The following is a 23,303-nucleotide window of genomic DNA, read 5'->3' on the forward strand; positions in this document are numbered from 1 at the left end:
TTATGGGATCTGGGGCTATGCTGGTCAGGGGATGATTAGAAGGGTTCTCTGGGGAGCCCTGGCAAGACCCCAAAGACACATCCTGGCCTCTCCCATTCAAATCACCCCAGGGACACTTAGCAAGAGTTCATGGCCGGATGCCAGCTGGCTCTTCAATCCTTGCCCTTAGCAGTTCTCTGCAGAGGGCCAGGGACCTAGCAGGGTATGGAACAGCCAAACTGCAATGGATGGGAGCAAGGCGCCTGGACAGAGTCCAGGCAGCAAAGCACAGAATGAGGAAGGAAGGAGAGGATCTGCCAAGGGCGGGTAACACTATCCCCTCTGGAGGGAAGGGGCGCTCTCTGCCATTTTGTTAACCCCCAGGCCTGTTCCCAGCTCTGCTCACCCCTCCCCTATTTTCGCAGCTCCACCAAACTAAGGGAGTAGGGACCACAGGACTGCTCCTACAACAGAGAAGTAGGATGGTGACCTACCCGGAAGGGAACAGTGTCCTTCCCTGGGCGCATGGTAAAAACACTGCACAGGACAGCTCGCAGGAGGGCTGATTCCAGCTCCAGGTCCAGTTTGCTGGCAGGAAAGAGGAGCCTCGATTCGACTTTGCAGCACCAGAGTGGCGCTGGCATCACCATGGACATGAAACATGAGGGAAATAGGCACCGGCCAGCAAAAACGGAAATGGAGGTGCCAACGAGACTAGTGATCAGGCTGAAGTCACAGAGCCAGACACTGGCAGGGCTGAAACAGGGCCCGTTCCCCTGATCTCACCCTGGACCCTGCTGCCCCTATTATATGTCCCCTGCCCCGATGATCCTCTCCCTAAGGCCACTGTAATGTTACTAGAGTGAAATGAATTACCCAGCCTGGAAAGAGTGAACGTTCCCGCCTCCTTGGCCGGAGGATGTGAATAGCCACAACTGGAGGGGGAGTGGGAGGATCTGTGACTCCTGGGTTAGGGCAGCTGGACAGGAGGGTCCTGGTACCTGAGGTGGCAAACTGCAGCCATAGAGCTCGAGAGGATGGAGCTTAGCTCAGACTGCAGGGGAACGTCTTCAATCAGCTCTTGGGAGACCCAAAGAAGACAAAAGCAGCGGATGAGATCCTGGCCCCACTAACCCACAGGCACTTCCCAGAGAGGAGGCTGCCAGTATAACCCTGTCCCCAGCCCAGCCAATCCAGCTGGGCCCCCACATTCCTTCCACTTTTCAAACTTACTCCCTCCCTCTCCAGCTGGGACCACCCAATTCTTTCCTCCCCTCAGCCGCCCCTCCGGCCCTACAATTCCCCACTGCCAGCTCTGTGTCTGTGACAGAATTTCCCCTTCCCCTGCTCCCCAATCCTCAGCCCCAAGAATCCCTGTCCTCTGCTGCCCCCTCCAGCCCCACCATCTCCCAGAACTGGCCCAGGGGAGGCCTCTCTTAGTCCCATGTCTAACTCCCTCCCCCCGGGGTCTCACTCACCGCAATGCTCTCCACAAGGGACGCTTTGGAGCAGTGTGGCTGCAGGGTGTCCTGCCCCTGCTTTTGTGCAGGGAAGCACAAAGTGGGGATAGCGTGTAGGAAGCGGAGCTGCTTGCCCCTGTCCTGCACAGATGAGGAGTGGCATTGGGGGAGAGAGAGAGCCTGTTAGGTAGGGACCTCCCCACTCCACCCAAACCGGCTCCAGGGCCCAGGGCCTCCTTTGGGTTGGACAGGAAAAGCCCAGAATCACAGTGTCCTCCTGCAAGGCAGGGCTTCTAACTGAGACAATGGATGTGGGGAGAGGAGACCCTGGCCTGCGTGGGACAAACACCCTCTCTTCGGGGTCACAGATAATGGGGGTTATGGATAGACTCGATTGTACCTCATCTCTGCCCTGGCAATGCTGCTGGATGACCCTGATGGCAGCTTCCTCTGGGGACACGTCTTCCTCTTCCTCCTCAACCTCCAGCCGGACACTGGGGCTCCCTGCACCAGGCAGAGGAGCACAGAGGGTGACTCCTGCTGCTGCCGAGGGGAAGGACAGGGTGCAGTGGAGAGAGAAAGCTTAATGTGCCCCCCTCCTCTGTAAGGAACCCCAGGGCAGAAAGGGCCTCACCCTGCCCTTCCCAGAGATGCCCTCAGCCCCATCAGCTTCAGGGCCCCATGGCAGTCAGGCCACCCCAGCAAAATCATCAGAGGTCCGGGAGGCTGGAGTGCCCCCAACTCCGCCAAGAATGCCCTGCACCGGGCATGGCTATGCCAGTCCCACTAGTGTCAGCAGGGCTCACGTGGCTGAGACCTGACGCCTTTCTGAATCAATGGGCACACGGTGTTACTAGCCCCCCGGCCCCAGTCATTCTCCCTTTCCCTTGGGTCTCCCCTCACCAGTACTGTGGGAGCCTCCAGCCTCAAGGCTCTCACACTCCTCGGAGGTGCTGCTGGCCCCTTGGGAGTAGGTGGAGCTGCTGGTGCTGGAGCAGGGGTTGCCCCATCTCCTGTTTTAGGCAGGGTGGGGACTCTTTAGTGGCCAGGCAGGGGCATGGCTCCTGCTGGGCCCTGGCGCTGGGCTCCTGGCTCCTCTGCTTCCTGGAGAGGAAGCCCCAGAGCTGCCTTGCTCAGCTCCCACCCTGTCCTGGCTCCCTCCTGCAGAGCCGCATCCTGGACCACCTCCATTTTGGCCCCGAAGGTGTCTCAGGGCCTGCTCTGGGAGCTGGTGTCTTCCTCCTCCAGAAAGCCAGGCACGTCCACCACTTGGCCTGGCAACAAGCTGCTTCCCCGCCAGCGGGGACAGAGGGGCCGCTCTCCTCTTGGGGAAGCCAGTAGCTGCTTCCCACTGGCTCTGGAGCCTTCTTCCCAGCATCTGCTTCAGCCTCTTCATCCTGGAACCGAATGGGGAGCAGCCGTGAGTCTGGGGTCAAGGCAGCTTCTCACTGATGGGCCTGTCTGCTCCGCCCCCACCTCTCCTCCACCGAGGCAACTCCCCCTCACTGCATGCCCCACCACAGGGCTCAGGGAATGCAATCTACACACACTGGCAGCAGCTCACAGCACAGGCTGCTCCCAAAGCTCCCCCTCCCCACTGAGGCACTGTGACACAGGGGGAGTCTCATCCTTTCAGAGCATTGGGGTTTTCAGTCTGTTTGGACAAGCAGCTCCCTCCTCCTGCCCAGGCCACATGCCCTCCCTGGCTAGAGAAAGACCAGAACCCGGGAAGGAGTCTGAGTTTGCCCTGGGAAGTCGTCCCCAGCTAAACTTCACAAGGTTCCAATCATATGAGGCATGAGTCCCCCCCAATTTCCACTGAGTTCAGTGGGAAAGTGGGTGTTCAGCAGCTGGCAGGGTCTGACCCTCCAGAGACTCCTACAAGGGAAGGGCTGGGAGCCCTATTGCTGGGCTATTTCCACCATGCTGGAGATGGCTCTGGAGAACACCCTGCAAGAAACACACTGCCCAGGCCCAGAGCAAAGGGCTGCAGGGGGCTGTGTTAGCAAATCTAGTCTCACCGGGAGGAGATCCCCCCTCCTCCTCCCACCATTTCTGCCTCTCCCCAAGCAGAACAGGGAAGCCTCTGAGGAAATGCTACCTGACACTCACTAGGTCTAGATGGCGCAGTGCTGGGTGGCAGATGCTCAGGGTTGGTCTGTTCCTGGCCCTCTTCCTCGTTTTCCCGCACCAAGGTGGGCTGAAAAGGGAGCTGCACAATGCCCTGCCAGCAGGGAGACCAACAGTGGCTGTGAAAACAAAATCATGTTTTATTGCCAAGGGATGGTTAAACTCAGGCTAGCAGCCGGGGTCCAGAACTCTGACATACTGCGGGCAGGACGCCTCCCATCTCAAGGTCTCCGAGCACCTCACACATATTCCTGAAGCCTGACAAGCCAAGGGCTGTAGGGGAGGGACTCCAACCGCCCTCATAGAAAACTGTGGCCTGGGCAGGGGAAGCCACTGCCTCAGGGTCACACTGGGAGTCAGTGACAGAGCCAGGGATGGAGCCCAGGACCCCTGTGTCCAGGCCCCTACACTAACCACTGGAGGAACGTTGTTTTCCAGAGCTGGCAATTGCAAGCAGGACCCTGTTCCCAGTCTCGCTGGCTCTGAGAGGGAGTGTGACCGGCTGGAGAGACTGAGGCAGGGGATTGGGGGTCAGGACTCCTGGCTTTCAGTGGCCATTTTCCTATTGACTTATGGGACCTCGGGCAAGCCATTCCCCCTCTCTGTGTTTCAGTCCCCAGCAGTAAAACGAGGATCGAATACTTACTCACTATTGTAAAGTGCTGAGATTTACCCAGGAAAAGTCATTCTGTAAGTGTTTTGAAACAACCATTCATTTTAATCACCTTGATTGTAGGAGAACTACTGCATTCACGAGAATCAGAAACCTGCTCATATTCCATTAAAGAACTGAAGGCAGCAAAATTCATCATATCACCAATTTCTTATGAATTATTTACTCATTCTTGAAAGAATGTTGGATGCTTTTTTTGTTATGTAGGCCCAGTTCCCACTATTGAACCAGTACCAATTACACTGGATAATGCCGCAAAACCTATATTTTATTGTCAAATCATGTAAGCCATTCCTCTTCTCCTCTTCTTGTTTTATAAGTTTCAGATCAACAAAATCCCCCCCTTGACAGTCACTGCCCGTGTGGCGCTGCAGGCAGAGTTGCCTGAGCAGGCTACATTGTGACATCAGGGGTAACTCAGCCACGCATCACTCATTTCACTCCAATAACCCTGAGCATAAACCCTAAACCTGCTACCTGTCTTGGTCATCTCTCCCATTGAAACCTGCGGAATCATTTGCTGCCTCCTGTTAACCAATGGGGTTGAATTATGAAAATCACCTACACAGAATTAGCATTGACTGGCTCAGTTAAATCTGATGTCACAGTGCACCTCTACCTGCAGCACCAATTAAATGGGCACAGTGCAGAAACCAAGCTTTGCTGGTGGTTTCTTTTTCTAGTTGTCACCAGAATCAACAAGGTTCTTCCCACTGATGCCTGCCTAGAAATTCCCTGAAATTTTGGAATCAATTGGACATAGTCTTCAAAAATTATCACATTACAGACAGACAAAGAAATGCCATCGAATTGAGCATTAGGCCTCACTGCACTCAGCCAACAATGACTTTAACTCCCTTTTAACTCAGTAATAACCCCCAGCTCACCCAATCAGCATGGAGACTCTCAGGGACTGGAGGCTGAGCATTCTCAACAGGTAGCCAAAAGACAGCCCTAGTCAGGACGGGAGATCACTCTGGTGGAGATCTCCGTCAGCGCACTATTCCAGCCCCACGTCTTTGTGAGGGCCTCCTACAATGACAGCTGGAGAACAGCCCCACCTGCCTCAGGAAGAAGACCAGCAGAGAGAAATGGAACAAGAGAAGAGAAAAGAAAAGACAAGACAAGAGGAAGGGAGGAAAAGAGAAACAAAAATGGACAAATTCCAAACTCCTCAGTGAGTCAAAGATTCCAAGCTCAGAAAAATCAACTCTGACCATCTAGTCTATCTAGAACTTCCCTTAAAGTAATTCCTGTTTGAATTAGAGTGCATATTTTAGAAAAAGAGCGAATCTTGATTTTAAAAATGCTAGTTGTGGAGGATCCATCCCAACCCTGGGTGAATTACTTCAAATCCTGACTGTTAAAAATGTTCGCCTTATTTCCAGTCTGAATTTGTCTAGCTTGAACTCGCAGCCATTGGATCTTGTTATACCTTTGTCTGCTCAAGTGAAGAGCCCATTAGCAAATAGCTGTTCTCTTACGCTCATCTTTTAACCTTCTCTTTGTTAAGCTAAATAGATTGAGCTCCTTGAACCTATCTTTATAAGGCATGTTTTCTAATCCTTTAATCATTCTTGTGGCTCTTCTCTGAACCCTCTCAAATTAATCAGCATCTGTCTCAAATTGTGGACACCAGAACTGGACACAATATTCCAGTAGTGGTCGCACCAGTGCCCAGTACAGAGATACAGAACCTCTCTACTTCTACCAGAGATTCCGCTATGGATGGGTCCCAGGGTCGCATTTGCCCTTTTGGCCAAAGTGTCTCAGTGGGAGCTCATGGTCAGTTGATCAGCCACCATGACCCCAAGTCTTTTTCAGGGTTACTATTTCCCATGATAGAGTTCCCCCGGGACAGAGTCCCCCTCTTGTACATATAGCCTATATTTTTTGTTCCTAAAGGGAAACTTTACATTTGGACATACTCAAATGTACGTTATTTGCTTGTGCTCAGGTAACTAAGCAATCGAGATGGCTCCATATGAGTGACATGTCCTCTTCATTATTTACCACTCCCCCGATCTTTCTGTCATTGGCAGATTTTACAGTGATGATTGTATATTTGCTTCCAAGTCACTGATCAACAGTTTAGGTTGCGTACATCCAAGAACCAAACCCTGCAGGACCCTACTAGAAAGACACCCACTCGATAATGATTCCTTATTTAAAATTACATTTTGAGACCCATTAGGTAGCCCGTTACTAAGGGGCGGAGTCCGACTTGGGACATTTTTCTGACACCTTTACTTAACGAATGGATCAGGCTGAACAGTTTCCAACCTTCACTGAGAATCTTACCTTCTACACAGGGGATGTCTGCTTTCTGCAATATCAACACAGAAAGGAGAACATGGCCAAAGAAGCTCCTCCTTCACACTTAGGTGCGTGACCACAAATCCTCTCTTGGTCCTCAAGGAGAGACCGCAAGGAGGAGTCTTGCTGCAGCAGGCTACAGGGGTCTCCGAAGTTCCCCCTGCCCTGAACCCCTGTACTGCATGTCTGATATTAAGGGAGCTCTGTGAGGTCACAGCCTCCTCACCGCCTTTGCCCAGTAGCCTGAGTTGCTGCCAAAGGCCCTTGTGAAGTCACTGCCACACCCACCTCTCCCTTGCAGGGCTGATGTCTGCCCCTGGACAGCCTGGTAGGATGTTTGAGCTGCTCCCCAGATCACCCCACTTGCTCACTATTGATTTTGGGGAGCAAGCAGACTTCCCAGTAAAACAGCAGAGTCTGTTCCTCACCCCACACTGAGTTTTTCATAGATTGTGAGGCCATTAGGTGTCCTAATGAGGCCTCTATTTCACACGCCATGAAATTCCACTCTTACCCCCCTATCAAAACCAATACTGTGTTTTACTAAAACACACATTCCAGAAAGACATCCATTTGTGATGTGAGGCCGTCAAGAAAAACAGAGTCCACCGCTTCCCTTGATAATTTGTTCCACTGGTTAATCTCCCTCACTCCTAGATTAGGACTGGGCATTTGCTGTATTCAAATGTGTTGTTTGAATGGGCTGACTTATCTTCATCATTATTTACCGCGACACCAATCTTTGTGCCACCTGCAGATGTTACCAGCTGTGATGTGATATTGACTTCCAGATGGTTGGTGTAAATGCTGAAGACAGTTAGTGGCTGAGAGCCTGTTCACCCCACAGGCACCACACACCCACTCCCCCTGTAGTACAGGAAAAGGGCATCCAGCCCTACTCTCAGATGGTTTCAAAAACACGCTTGGCAGCAGTTTCAACCATGGGGTTATGAACCACGCATGGGGGTCCCCTCTTAACAAACACACTTTATATCTAGTGTGTCAACAGGCGGCAGTTCTATGCATCTGAGTTTCCCACCTTCTAAACTGGTATGAGAAACCCACCTTGATTATCTCCATTTAAAATTCGGGAGACTCTATGGCACAGGGAAGTGAAGTGACTTGCTTGTGGTCACACAGTGATTCAGTGGAAAAGCCTGGACGAGAACAATGTATTTGTTCTGGTTCACAGACTGGGCCCTGATCTCTTGTATTCCTTGCCTCTTTGTTCTACATTCAAGCCCCAGACTGAGTCCCCCTGGTGGACACTCATTAGACTGCCTCAATCAGACCCAACCTCTGGATCCAACTTACAACCAAGTCATGTGGGTCAGGCAATGTCCAGCCACTGCTTCAAGCTGTGGGGATCCTAAGGCCCTGTCCCAGATACACACTTCTTCTCTGGCTCCCTTCCTGGTGATGTGGGACTTTGCAGTCCAGATGTTCTCAGCCCCAAGGGAAAGGTTTCACAGCCTGTTTTTTAAAGTGATGTGCTCTCTAAGATGAGAAAGCCAATCCTATGCCAGGAGCCCCAGGACATAGACCAAAACCCAATGGCTCTCAGAAGTGTTGAGAATTCAGAGAGGGGACTGAGGTCAGGTGTTTATTTTTTGCACAGATGTGTGACTCTCTTGTGCTGTCTAAGAGTAAAGTGTGTGTGTGTTTAAGAAGTTATTTTGAGAGCCTGGGGTTCCTCCCTTTAACTGCTCTGTGGTCCCCAAGGGGCTAAACCGGAAAGGGAAGTGAGCAGAGGTGAAGGGGGAATCTGGAAAAATGTGGAAAGTGGATGGAGAGGTGTGGGACATCTCAGCACTGGTTCAGGGCCCATCTCCTAAACAGACAGTCCCAGTTGTCCCCCTCCCATCCCTCATCTGATCTGTCTCTCCCCCCAATCCTGGCCTCCTGTGCCAATCTCACTCCCTAGGCTCCTCATCCAATCACAATACTCATGAATCTCCAGCCCCAGCTCCTGCTTTCAATCTCTTTGCCCAGCCAGTCCCAGTTCTCCTGAACCCCAGCTCTTCATCAGATCCATCTCCCATTCCCCCTCACTTCCTTCCACCCACCCCACTGGTTCTCACTCCCCATCTCCTCTCTGGCTGCAAGTCTCCTTGCTCACTCAGACATATTCTCTGCCCTCCCCTCACCTCCAAATGCCAGTTTCTTTCACCTCCTGCCAGCTTCCAGCATCCCTTAGGCTCTTTCTCCCAATCTACTCACCCCTGTCCCCTAGTCTCTGCATTTGAATCTAGCGCTTCCTCCTCTGGGCCCAGCAGGGAGGGGGGCATTGAGAGCACAGGAGAGACAGGCTCTCTGCTCTCAGTTCAGGTACCTGGACTGAGCACAGACCGCAGCAGCTGAGAGCTGCAATTACAGGGAAAGTCCTGCTCAGCCCCAGGCTGGAGCATGCCAGTGCAGACACAATTGTCAGGGCGAGTGGAGCTGCTAACATCAAAGAAGTCTCTATTTTGACTTCTTGGAGGTTAGCAGCTCCATTCTCCCTGACTTTTCAAAGACTTCTCGTTTGGTCAATTTAGGTAGATTTTCAGAGTCAGCAAAAGGTGCATCCCTGGCACAAAGGCCACCTCCTTGGGAAATTTCAAGTCCCTGTTCCAAAACCTGGGAGCGCTAGAGCTTTTAAAAGACAACGGCACCTGAAATGTTTAGCACTGGCTAAGCACTGTTTTCATAAACTCATAGACTTTAAGGCCAGAAAGGACCATCGTGATCTTCCAGTCACCCTCCTGTAACAGACCCATAAGATGTGGCCTAGCCTCGTTCTCAACAACAACTGAATTATTTTGACTGAATGTTTCAGGAAATATTCAGCATCAGGGCAGACACCCAGCATGGGAAATTTCAGCCCAGCCAGTTTCAGTTTGACAATGTTATAAGCAACTGAAAACAAAGGCTTATTGTGGGAAGCACTGGGCAACCTTAATAACAGGCAGCGTTGGCAGCGCCCCCTATAATGTGAGGCACTCACAGCTGGGCTGGAGCGATGGGATGTCAGTCAGGGCCAGCAAAGGTCAGGATGTCAGAAATCCTCCTGATTTGAATTCACACGCCAGAAATCATCTTTGCAGTGTCCTGCAGCTCATCCCCTACTTCAAAAACAACTTTTGACAGCTAGCTCGGGGGTCTGACCCCACCAGGAGCTTTCTTTGATCCAGTCATGAAGGAGCATCTACGTAGAATAACTGATCATGAAACACAGGTTCGTTACTTAGGAAAAAATATGCAGAATGAACTGATTCATATCCCAGCAAATGCCATTAAAAAGAAAATTACAGAAGCTGCCCATTCTGCAAAATACTTTTCAATAATACTGGACTGTACTCCAGATGTGAGTCATGTTGAACAAATGATGATGATCATTCGTTTTGTGGATATGGAAAAGTCTGCAGATGAAGATAATATTGAAGTGCTCATAAAAGGAACATTTCTTGGGGTTCGTATCACTGAAGGAGATGACTGGAGCATTTATGACAAACTATTCTACAAGAGATTGAAACAATGTCATTATCTGTTGAAAATTTACGTGGTCAAGGCTATGATAATGGGAGTAATATGAAGGATAAAGACAATGGTGTGCAAAGGAGAATGATGGAAATCAATCCTAGGGCATTTTTCGTTCCTTGCAGCACGCATTCTCTGAATTTGTTTGTCAATGATGCTGCTAGATGCTGTTTGGAGTCAAGCAGTTTCTTTGACCTGGTGCAACGTGTCTATGTGTTTTTCTCAGGCTCAACACGCCGTTGGGAGATTCTGACTCGCCATGTGAATTCTCTAACTGTGAAACCACTTAGTCAGACAAGATGGGAGAGTTGCATTGATGCTTTGAAGCCTCTTCACTATGAACTTGGAAACATTTATGATGCCCTAATTGAAATTTCTGATGATACTACCTTTACTGGATCATCTTGGCAATATGGCACGTTCACATGCATAAGCTCTTGCAAATGGCCTTTCCAAACTCAAATTTGTGACTTCACTCATTTTGTGGTATAATATCCTTTTTGAGATTAACCTCACTCGTAAGCAGCTTCAGGAAAAGAACTTGAACATACATTCTGCTCTTCAAAAACTGCAGCAAACTCAAAATATTCTGGAGGAATTCAGAAGTGATGAAGGGCTCGAAAGAACACTGGTAGATTCTCTCAAGCTTGCTGAAGAAATAGACTTTCCGTCAGACTTTGAACCAGAGCCAGTTCGCGTTCGGCAAAAGAAACAGCAGTTTTCATATGAATGACAAGACACACCTATTCAGAACCCAAAACAAAGGTTCAAAGTGCATTTCTCTTCGCAGTCCTTGATACTGCTATTCACTCGGTTGGTGAAAGATGTCAACAGATGCAGCAGCTAGAGTCAATATTTGACTTTCTAGATGATATCCACAGCTTGCAAAAGAAAACAGCAAAACAGGTAAGAGAATTTGGTATAAAACTGGAGTCAGCATTGACGCCTGAAAATTCTAAAGACATTGATGCTACAGATTTGTGTAGTGAGCCTGAGACTTTTTCAAGACGACTTAAGAAACATTCCACTCCTGAAGAAGTACTGAAGTTTGTTTGTGAAAACAAACTCTCAGCCAGTTTTCCAAACATTTTTATAGCTCTACGCATTCTTTCAACTTTGCCAGTTTCCGTAGCTAGTGGGAAACGTAGCTTGTCAAAGTTAAAATTGATAAAAACATATCTGCGTTCCACATGGTGCAAGAGAGACTTGTTGGACTTGCCACAATGTCAATAGAGCATGAACTAGCTGGAAAACTCGATCTAAGAGAACGAGTGACTGAATTTTCAAAATTTAAAGCAAAAAAAGTCATGTTTTAAGAGCACAGAGTGTTTTTTATTCAGAGTGTTTTGTAAATACAAGTTGAAGTTCATTGAATAGTTTTCTTATTTCTTTCTATATTGGATGTGGTGGTAATGGCAGTTAAAGCAGGATAGTGTAATGAATGATTTTGGATTTGTAATAATAAAAATTATAATTAACATTTTAAATGCATTTTTATTTGAAATCAACTGAAATATCACCTCACTGTCGTGTACAGATCTATTCTGAAAAGTCGTGTCTCTATTTTATTTGATCTCAGAAACATTGGTTGGACAGACGGATGGATGGTCAAACCAAATAATTAAGCCTCTGTTTTAAAAAAAACGCTTAAAAAACATTAAAAGGAAAAAAGGGGCAAAATGTTTCCCAGTTTACCAAAAACCTCAGCCTAGACCTTCCCTTGCGGTTTGGGCCTGGGGCACTGTCATAAATATAAAGGGAAGGGTAAACCCCTTTAAAATCCCTCCTGGCCAGAGGAAAAATCCTCTCACCTGTAAAGAGTTAAGAAGCTAAAGGTAACCTCACTGGCACCTGACCAAAATGACCAACGAGGAGACAAGATACTTTCAAAAGCTGGGAGGAGGGAGAAAAACAAAGGGTCTGTGTCTGTCTGTGTGATGCTTTTGCCGGAGACAGAACAGGAATGGAGTCTTAGAACTTAGTAAGTAATCTAGCTAGGTATGTGTTAGATTATGATTTCTTTAAGTGGCTGAGAAAATAGCTGTGCTGAATAGAATGACTATTCCTATCTGTGTGTCTTTTTTGTAACTTAAGGTTTTGCCTAGAGGGATTCTCTATGTTTGAATCTAATTACCCTGTAAGGTATCTACCATCCTGATTTTACAGAGGTGATTCCTTTACTTCTATTAAAAGTCTTCTTGTAAGAAAACTGAATGCTTTTTTCATTGTTCTCAGATCCAAGGGTTTGGGTCTGTGGTCACCTACGCAAATTGGTGAGGATTTTTACTAAACCTTCCCCAGGAAGTGGGGTGCAAGGGTTGGGAGGATTTTGGGGGGAAAGACGTGTGCAAACTACGTTTTTTCAGGAAGCCAGATAAAGTTTGGTGGTGGCAGTGGAAGTCCAAGGGTAAAATAGTTTGTATCTTGGGGAAGTTTTAACCTAAACTGGTAAAAGTAAGCTTAGGAGGTTTTCATGCAGGTCCCCACATCTGTACCCTAGAGTTCAGAGTGGGGAAGGAACCTTGACATGGTGGCAGAGTGGTGGGATTAACCTGAAATCATTTTGAGATCAATTTGAGATTTTTTTGAACCAGAGAAACAGATTTTAAAAGGAAATTTTTAAAATCCTTTGTGCTGCTAGAAAGCAGGTCTCCAACTGGCAATAGTTGGAAGTGTTTTTTTTTTTTTTTTTTTTGCTTTGCTTTGGGGCCAGAGCAGAGACAAAAGGGAATTGTCTTTAGGAGCTGCAGTTTCTCTTCCTAAAGGAAGAGTAGTTAACCTCCTGCAGGGAAATACACAAGTTTTCACAGACCTAAGAGCAACTAGAGGGGATTTCTACCTATTTGCCTGAAGACAAAAGTGTTAATTTTGGGGTTTGGGGGTTGTTTTTTTTTTTTTTGGATTTTTCTGTAGGCTGACAATCACTAGCAGAGAATAGGTATCCTATTCCAGCACAGAAAAATTTTACAAGCCAAGATTTGTTTGTTTTAATTCTAAACGTCGGGTGTAAAGTTAGTTAAAAAGAGAGAGGTTAGGATGACAGACTCCATGGCTCAACAAAAGCTGGAATTAGCCAGTTTTCAGGCTGATGAAAAACAAAAGGAACATGAAAGACAGATAGAACTCATGCGGATCGAGAAGCATGTACAGGAGGCTGCCCACAGGAGGGAAATGGAGGAAAGGAAGCATGTGGAGGAGGAGAAGGAAAAAGAGAGGAATCATGAACTGGAGATGGAGAAGTTAAAGGCTCAGCAGAATATCGAAACAAACCCTAGCAGTCCTTCTCCAGGTACCACTTCCCATCCCAGAAAGATCCCCACCTACTAGGCAGGCGATGATACTGAGGCCTTCTTAGAAAACTTCGAAAGGGCCTGCCTTGGGTACAGCATCTCTACTGACCAATACATGGTAGAGCTGAGGCTGCAGCTCAGTGGACCCTTAGCTGAGGTGGCGGCTGAAATGCCTAAAGAACACATGAACAAGTATGAACTGTTTAAATCCAAGGCGAGAGTCAGAATGGGGATAACACCCGAGCAGTCTCGTCGGAGGTTCAGAGCCCTAAGGTGGAAACCAGACATGTCATTTACCCGACATGCCTACCACATTGTGAAACATTGGGATGTCTGGATATCAGGAGCAAGTGTTGAATCTCCAGTAAATTTGCCCTTCCGAATGCAAATGGAACAATTCTTAGAGGGTGTTCCTGAGGAAATAGAAAGATACACCCTAGATGGGAAGCCCAAAACTGTCATCGAGACAGGAGAGATTGGAGCCAGATGGGTAGAGGTGGCAGAGAAGAAGAAAACTGGTCGCAGTTGGAGCGGAGACCAGAAGGGACAACCCCAGACCAGACCCTATTCCTGGGGGCCGCCCAAGGCCCCACCTACCTCCCAAAGAACCCTCCAGACACCTTATCATCCCACCACCCCGTTCTCCAGCAACCCGCCTCGCCCCAGTGACCCGTCAGCTGGACGATGTTTTAAATGTAACGAGCTGGAGCATGTAAAGGCCAACTGCCCCAAGAACCCCAACAGATTACAGTTCATTACACCAGAATCACACCAGAGATCCGCAGGCCCAGATACCCTTGGAGCGGAGGGAAACTGTGAGTGTGGGCGGGAAGAAGGTCACTGCGTGGAGGGACACCGGAGCACAAGTGTCAGCCATCCATGCTTCCTTAGTGGACCCCAATTTAATCAACCCAGAGATCCAAGTGACAATTCAACCCTTCAAGTCCAACTCTTTCAATTTGCCTACAGCCAAGATGCCTGTCCAGTACCAGGGCTGGTCAGGAACGTGGACTTTTACAGTCTATGATGATTATCCCATCCCCATGCTGTTGGGGGAAGACTTGGCCAATCATATGAAGCGGGCCAAGAGGGTGGGAATGGTCACCCGCAGCCAGGCTAAACAAGCCGTGACGCCTAGCTCTGTTCCGGAAACTTCTATCAGGACCCAGTCAGAGGTGATGGACCCAGACCCCAGGCCAATGTCTGCAACAGCAGTAGTGGATCCAGTCCCAGAGACCCAGACGGAACCAGTCCCAGAACCAGAACCAGCGGAACAACCAGCACCAAATCCATTGCCAGCACTGAATCTAGTACTTGCAACCTCAACACCAGAGGGCCCCACCGAACCTGAACCGGCAGCAGCCCATAACCCTACACAAGAGGCTCAGCCAGAGCATGAACCCCAACATAGTGTCCCAGCGGAGAGCGGTTCACAGTCAACGGAAAATGACTCATCCCCTACATCGCTTCCAGAGGGACCAAGCATAGGTCCACAATCCAATGAGGAACTGGTGTCTCCAGCATCAAGGGAACAGTTCTAGATGGAACAGGAAGCAGATGAAAGCCTCCAGGGAGCTTGGACGGCAGCATGGAGCAACCCACCGCCTCTCAGCTCTTCTAATCGATCCAGGTTTGTTGTAGAAAGAGGACTTTTATACAAGGAAACTCTTTCTGGTGGACACCAGGAAGACTGGCATCCTCAGAGACAGTTGGTAGTTCCAACTAAATACCGGGCCAAGCTCTTGAGCTTAGCCCACGATCATCCGAGTGGCCTTGCTGAGATGAACAGGACCAAAGACCATTTCGGGGGGTCATTCCACTGGGAGGGAATGGGCAAGGATGTTTCTACCTATGTCCAGTCTTGTGAAGTATGCCAAAGAGTGGGAAAACCCCAAGACCAGGTCAAAGCCCCTCTCCAGCCATTCCCCATCATTGAAGTTCCATTTCAACGAGTAGCTGTGGATATTCTGGGTCCTTTTCCAAAAAAGACACCCAGAGGAAAGCAGTACATACTGACTTTCATGGATTTTGCCACCCGATGGCCGGAAGCAGTAGCTCTAAGCAACACCAGGGCTAAAAGTGTGTGCCAAGCACGAGCAGACACTTTTGCCAGGGTAGGTTGGCCCTCCGACGTCCTCACAGATGCAGGGACTCATTTCCTGGCAGGAACTATGGAAAACCTCTGGGAAGCTCATGGGGTAAATTACTCGGTTGCCACTCCTTACCACCAACAAACAAATGGCATGGTAGAGAAGTTTAATGGAACTTTGGGGGCCATGATACGTAAATTCGTAAATGAGCACTCCAATGATTGGGACCTAGTGTTGCAGCAGTTGCTGTTTGCCTACAGAGCTGTACCACATCCCAGTTTAGGGTTTTCCCCATTTGAACTTGTATATGGCCATGAGGTTAAGGGGCCATTACAGTTGGTGAAGCAGCAGTGGGAGGGATTTACACCTTCTCCAGGAACTAACATTCTGGACTTTGTAACCAACCTACAAACACGCTCCGAACCTCTTTAGCCCTTCCTAAAGAAAACTTACAGGATGCTCAAAAAGAGCAAAAAGCCTGGTATGATAAACATGCCAGAGAGCGTTTCTTCAAAGTAGGGGGCCAGGTCATGGTCTTAAAAGCGCTCCAGGCCCATCAAATGGAAGCATCGTGGGAAGGGCCATTCATGGTCCAGGAGCACCGGGGAGCTGTTAATTCTCTCATAGCATTCCCCAACTCCAACCGAAAGCCTAAGGTGTACCATATTAATTCTCTAAAGCCCTTTTATTCCAGAGAATTACAGGTTTGTCAGTTTACAGCCCAGGGAGGGGACAACGCTGAGTGGCCTGAAGGCGTCTACTACGAAGGGAAAAGTGCTGGTGGTGTGGAAGAGGTGAACCTCCCATGACCCTTCGGTGTATGCAGTGACAGCAGATTAAGGAACTGTGCACTAGCTATGCGCCGACGTTCTCAGCCACTCCAGGACTGACTGAACGGGCATACCACTCCACTGACACAAGTAATGCTCACCCAATTAAAGTCCAACCTTACCGGGTGTCTCCTCAAGCTAAAACTGCTATAGAACGGGAGATCCAGGATATGTTACAGATGGGTGTAATCCGCCCCTCTGGCCGTGCATGAGCATCTCCAGTGGTTCTAGTTCCCAAACCAGATGGGGAGATACGTTTTTGCATGGACTACCGTAAGCTAAATGCTGTAACTCGCCCAGACAACTATCCAATGCCACGCACAGAAGAACTATTAGAGAAACTGGGATGGGCCCAGTTCATCTCTACCTTGGACTTAACCAAGGGGTACTGGCAGGTACCGCTAGATGAATCCGCCAAGGAAACGTCAGCCTTCACCACACATGTCAGGTTGTATGAATTTAATGTACTCCCTTTCGGGCTTCGAAATGCACCCGCCACCTTCCAAAGATTTGTAGATGGTCTCCTAGCGGGATTAGGAGAATACGCAGCCGCCGACCTTGACGATGTGGCCATATTTTCGGATTCCTGGGCAGAACACCTGGAACATCTACAAAAAGTCCATGAGTGCATAAGGGAGGCAGGGCTAGCTGTTAAGGCTAAGAAGTGTCAAAAAGGCCTAAACAGAGTGACTTACCTTGGACACCAAGTGGGTCAAGGAACTATCAGCCCCCCTACAGGCCAAAGTGGATGCTATCCAAAAGTGGCCTGTCCCAAAGTCAAAGAAAGAGGTCCAATCCTTCTTAGGCTTGGCTGGATATTACAGGCGATTTGTACCGCAATACAGCCAGATCGCTGCCCCACTGACAGACCTAACCAAAAACAAACAGCCAAATGCAGTTCAGGGGACTGAAGAGTGTCAGAAGGCCTTTAACCAGCTTAAAGCGACACTCATGTCTGACCCTGTACTAAAGGCCCCAGACTTTGACAAACCGTTCCTAGTAACCACAGATGCGTCCGAGCATGGTGTGGGAGCAGTTTTAATGCAGAAAGGACCGGATCAAGAATTCCACCCTGTAGTGTTTCTCAGCAAAAAAACTGTCTGAGAGGGAAAGCAACTGGTCAGTCAGTGAAAAAGAATGTTACGCCATTTTCTACGCTCTGGAAAAGCTACACCCATATGTTTGGGGACGGCGTTTCCACCTGCAAACCGACCATGCTGCGCTACAGTGGCTTCATACTGCCATGGGAAATAACAAAAAACTTATTCGGTGGAGTTTAGCTCTCCAAGATTTTGATTTCGACATCCAACACATCTCAGAAGCCTCTAACAAAGTGGCTGATGCACTCTCCCGTGAAAGTTTCCCAGGATCAACTGGTTAAAATCGTCCTTGAAATGTGGAAAATATTGTTAGACTTTATGTACTTGGTAGTATATTTAGAGGTGCATGTGTCTTATTAACTCTGTTTTTCCTAGAGCTCCAGGAAGAAATCCCAGACAGCGTTTCACCCTAGCTGAGTTTGGGGGACATGTCATAAATATAAAGGGAAGGGTAAACCCCTTTAAAATCCCTCCTGGCCAGAGGAAAAATCCTCTCACCTGTAAAGGGTTAAAAAGCTAAAGGTAACCTTGCTGGCACCTGACCAAAATGACCAATGAGGAGACAAGATACTTTCAAAAGCTGGGAGGAGGGAGAAAAACGAAGGGTCTGGGTCTGTCTGTGTGATGCTTTTGCTGGAGACAGAACAGGAATGGAGTCTTAGAACTTAGTAAGTAATCTAGCTAGGTATGTGTTAGATTATGATTTCTTTAAGTGGCTGAGAAAATAGCTGTGCTGAATAGAATGACTATTCCTATCTGTGTGTCTTTTTTGTAACTTAAGGTTTTGCCTAGAGGGATTCTCTATGTTTGAATCTAATTACCCTGTAAGGTATCTACCATCCTGATTTTACAGAGGTGATTTCTTTACTTCTATTAAAAGTCTTCTTGTAAGAAAGCTGAATGCTTTTTCATTGTTCTCAGATCCAAGGGTTTGGGTCTGTGGTCACCTACGCAAATTGGTGAGGATTTTTACTAAACCTTCCCCAGGAAGTGGGGTGCAAGGGTTGGGAGGATTTTGGGGGGAAAGACGTGTGCAAACTACGTTTTTTCAGGAAGCCAGATAAAATTTGGTGGTGGCAGTGGAAGTCCAAGGGTAAAATAGTTTGTACCTTGGGGAAGTTTTAACCTAAGCTGGTAAAAGTAAGCTTAGGAGGTTTTCATGCAGGTCCCCACATCTGTACCTAGAGTTCAGAGTGGGGAAGGAACCTTGACAGGCACTGATTGCATCTTTGCCTAGGGCACCAGTTGCTGGCATCTAGTCTAGGGCCTCCCCTGAGAGCAGGGGGTAATGGTTCCAAACTGTCACTTTGTTCTGTGGCTGGTAGTCTACAGAGAGGCGTAGAGTCCCACCTTTCTTCTTCCCAAAAAGGGCCAGGGCACCTGTGGGAAACCTGTGGGAAATGCTTAGTAGCAAATAAACCCTTTCTACCAGTTTTCATGGTTTTACACAGGGAGAGCCACTAGGTCTTTGGACATTGTGTAAATATGGCCAAAGGGAACTTTCAGGCTAGGTTGTAGGAAACCCCTCCATTTTCAGTCATCTCCATTCAATCACTCTGGTAGGGGCACCATAGGGCCAGGCACAGGTAACAAGACTATGGTTCACACCTGGTGTGATATGTCCCCTTTTGTATACAGGCCACTTACTTCCGGAATTAAATTTCTGCAAAAAGTTGCACCACCTGATCTCACATGCTGCATCCGATATTTAGGTCTAGTGCTTGGAGCGTAGGTCACAGCTAGGCGTAGGATTACGCCTAGGCTAAGAGTGATGCTAGAATCAAGCTCCAGGGACATGCCTGGGTCAACACCGAGATCAGACTCCATAGAGAAACCAGAATGAGAACTGGAGCCAGAGTCCAGGTGCAGGCCAGAGGTGAAAGCCGGGTGGTCAGAGTCCAAAGATAAGCCAAGTTGATATCAGGCCAGAGTCCAGATACAGGCAGAAGGTCAAAGCCGGGGAGTCAGAATCCAAGGACTTGGGGAGGATCAGGAGGAGGAGACAAGGCTGGAGTGGGTCAGTGGTGGGGCTGGAGTGAGGAAAGAATAGGGCAAGCACAATGCTAAGCCAGAGTTGTTAGGCAACATCTAGAGCCAAGGGTCACGCCAAGGTCATCAGCAAGAGACCGGAGCTGAGGGTCAAGCTTGAGTCAATAGCTGGGAACCGGAGGGAAGGGCAGAGCGATCCACGCAGGCAGGAACCAGGAACAAAGTGGGCACTGTGTCAGCATCAGGGCAGGGGGTCTGCCTTGTTGCCCAGATGACTTACAAGTACTCCCAGGCACTGCCCACCTGGAGCCCTAGAGACCTGGGTTCAAATCCCACACATCCCCTTGTCTCTCTTCCTAGGAATAAAAGGAGGACAGCAGGATGACAAAGATGTCTCTGTCCTGGCTCTTTAATCCTTGCCCTTAGCAATTCTTCCTACAGGGCCTGGTACCCAACAGGGTATGGAACAGCCAAACTGCAATGAATGGGAGCCAGGCGCCCAGACAGAGTCCAGGCAGCAGAGCACAGAATGAGGAGGAAAGGAGAGGATCTGCCAAGGACGGGAAACACTATCCCCTCTGGAGGGAAGGGGCCCTCCCTGCCATTTTCTTAACCCCCGGGCCTGTTCCCAGCTCTGCTCACCCCTCCCCTATTCTCAGCAGTTCCACCAAACTAAGGGAGTAGGTCGAAACCACAGGCCACTCCTGCTCCTGCAACAGAGAAGTAGGATGGTGACCTACCCGGAAGTGAGCGGTGTCCTTCCCTGGGCGTATGGTACAAACGCAGCACAGGACAGCTCGCAGGAGGCCTGATTTCAGCTCCAGGTCCAGTTTGCTGGCAGGAAAGAGGAGCCTCTATTCGACTTTGCAGCACCAGAGTGGTGCTGGCACCACCATGGACATGAATTGTCAGGGAAATAGGCACCGGCCAGCAAAAACGGAAATGGAGGTGCCAAGGAGCGCAGTGACCTGGCTGAAGTCACAGACCCAATCAGTGGCAGGGCTGCAATAGGGCCCATTCCCCTGATCTCACCACTGGACCCTGCTGCCCCTGTTATCTCTGCCCCCGCCCCCCGGTGATCCTCTCCCTAAGGCCACTGTAATGTCACTGGAGTAAAATCAACCACACAGCCAGGAAAGAGGGAACGTTCCCGCCTCCTCGGCCGGAGGATGAGAACAGCCACAAATAACCTGGGGGGCGGGGGATCCATGAGTCCCAGGTCTCAGCCTGAACAGTACCAGGGTTAGGGAAACTGGACGGGAGGGTCCTGGTACCTGGAGGTGGCAAACCGTGGCCATAGAGCTGGAGAGGATGGAGCTTGACTCAGAGCCCAGCGGAAGGTATTCAGTCAGCTCCTGGGAGACCCAAAGGAGACAAAACAGCAGGTGGATTCTGGCCCTGATTACCCATAGGCACTTCCCAGAGAGGAGGCCAAAGTGCGCTGCAGACACAGCCAGCATATCCCCCCGCACACACACATCCAGCTTCCCAGTATTCAGCCCCAGGAATCCCTATCCTCTGCTGCCCCCTCCAGCCCCACCATCTCCCAGAACTGGCCCAGGGGAGGCTTCTCTTCGTCCCACGTCTAGCTCCCTCCCCCAAGGGGCTGGGCACGGGTCTCGCTCACAATGCTCGCCACAAGGGACGCTTTGGAGCAGTGCGGCCACAGGATGTCCTGCCCCTGCTTTTGTGCAGGGAAGCACAGAGTGGGGATAGCGTGCAGGAAGCGGAGCTGCTTGGCCCTGTCCTGCACCCACTGGGAGTGGGGTTGCGGGAGAGAGAGAGCCTGTTAGGTAGGGACCTCCCCACCCCACCCAAACTGGCTCCAGGGCCCAGGTCCTCCATGGGTTGGATAGGAAAAGTCCAAAACCACAGGGTCCTCCTGCACAGGCAGGGTTTGTAACTGGGACAGTGTCTGTGGGGAGAGGAGACCCTGCCCTGCGTGGGACAAACACCCCCTCTTGAGGGTCCCAGATAACATGGGAGAAATGCTAGGCAGAAAAGGAGAGAGGGTGACTTCTGCTGCTGCCGAGGGGAAGGACGGGGTGCAGTGGAGAGAGAAGGCTTAATATGCCCCCCTCCTCTGTAAAGAACCCCAGGGCAGAAAGGGCCTCACCCTGCCCCTCCCAGAGATGCCCTCAGCTCCATCAGTTTCAGGGCACCATGGCAGTCAGGCCACCCCCGCAACATCATCAGGGGTCCAGGAGGCTGGAGCCCCCCTAACTCCGCCTAGAATGCCCTGCACCAGGCATGGCTCTGCCACTCCCACTGGTGTCAGTGGGGCTCACGTAGCTGAGGACTGACAACTTAGTGAACCAATGGCACAGGGTGTTACTAGCCTGCCCTCTGCCCCAGTCACTCTCCCTTTCCCTTGGGTCTCCCCTCACCAGTACTGTGGGAGCCTCCAGCCTCAGGGCTCTCACACTCCTCGGAGATGCTGCTGGCGCCTTGGGTGTAGATGGAGCTGCTGGTGCTAGAGCAGGTGTCAAGGTTCCTCCCCCACTCTGAACTCTAGGGTACAGATGTGGGGACCTGCATGAAAACCTCCTAAGCTTACTTTCACCAGCTTAGGTTAAAACTTCCCCAAGGTAGAAATTAATTTTATCCTTTGTCCCTGGATCTCCATTGCCACCACCAAACTCTAACTGGGTTTACTGGGAAACGTAGTTTGGACACGTCTTTCCCCCCAAAATCCTCCCAACCCTTGCACCCCACTTCCTGGGAAAGGTTTGGTAAAAATCCTCACCAATTTGCATAGGTGACCACAGACCCAAACCCTTGCACCTGAGAACAATGAAAAAGCATTCAGTTTTCTTACCAGAAGACTTTTAACAGAAGTAAAGAAATCACCTCTGTAAAATCAGGATGGTAGATACCTTACAGGGTAATTAGATTCAAAACATAGAGAATCCCTCTAAGCAAAACCTTAAGTTACAAAAAAGACACACAGACAGGAAAGTCATTCTATTCAGCACAGTTCTTTTCTCAGCCACTTAAAGAAATCATAATCTAACACATACCTAGCTAGATTACTTACTAAAGTTCTAAGACTCCATTCCTGGTCTATCCCCGGCAAAAGCAGCATACAGACAGACCCAGACCCTTTGTTTTTCTCCCTCCTCCCAGCTTTTGAAAGTATCTTGTCTCCTCATTGGTCATTTTGGTCAGGTGCCAGCGAGGTTACCTTTAGCTTCTTAACCCTTTACATGTGAGAGGATTTTTCTTCTGGCCAGGAGGGATTTTAAAGGGGTTGACCCTTCCCTTTATATTTATGACAGCAGGGGTCGCCCATCTCCTCCCCTAGGCACGCTGGGGCCTCTTCAGTGGCCAGGCAGGGGGGTGGCTTCTCCTGGGCTCTGGCGCTGGGCTCCTGGATCTTCTGCTTCCTGGAGAGGAAGCCACAGAGCCGCCTTGCCCAGCTTCTGTCCCGTCCTGGCTCCTTCCCGCACAGATGCACCCTGGGCCACCTCCATTTTGCCCCAGAAGATGCCTCAGGGCCTCCTCTGGGAGCTGGTGTCTCCCTCCTCCAGAATGCCAGGCACATCCACCGCTTGGCCTGGCCACAAGCTACCTCCCCTCCAGTGGGGACAGAGGGACTGCTCTCCTCCTGGGGAAGCTGGCAGCTGCTTCCCACTGGCTCTGGAGCGAGCTACACAGCCTTCTTCTGCAGCATTTCCCTGAGCCTCTCCATCCTGGAACTGAGTGGGGAGAAGCAGGCTCTGGGGTCAAGGCAGGCTCTCACTAACGGGCCTGTCTGCTCTGTCCCCCTGTTCCTCCCCCCTCACTACACGCCCCAACACGGGGCTCAGGGACTACAATCTACTCATGCTGGCAGCAGCTCACAGCACAGGCTGTTCCCAAAGCTCCCTCTCCCTACTGAGGCACTGTGACACAGGGGGAGTCTCATCCGTTCAGAGCAGTGGGGTT

The sequence above is a fragment of the Eretmochelys imbricata genome, chromosome 2 (assembly GCF_965152235.1).
Source record: "Eretmochelys imbricata isolate rEreImb1 chromosome 2, rEreImb1.hap1, whole genome shotgun sequence".
In the NCBI taxonomy this organism is placed as follows: Eukaryota; Metazoa; Chordata; order Testudines; family Cheloniidae; genus Eretmochelys; species Eretmochelys imbricata.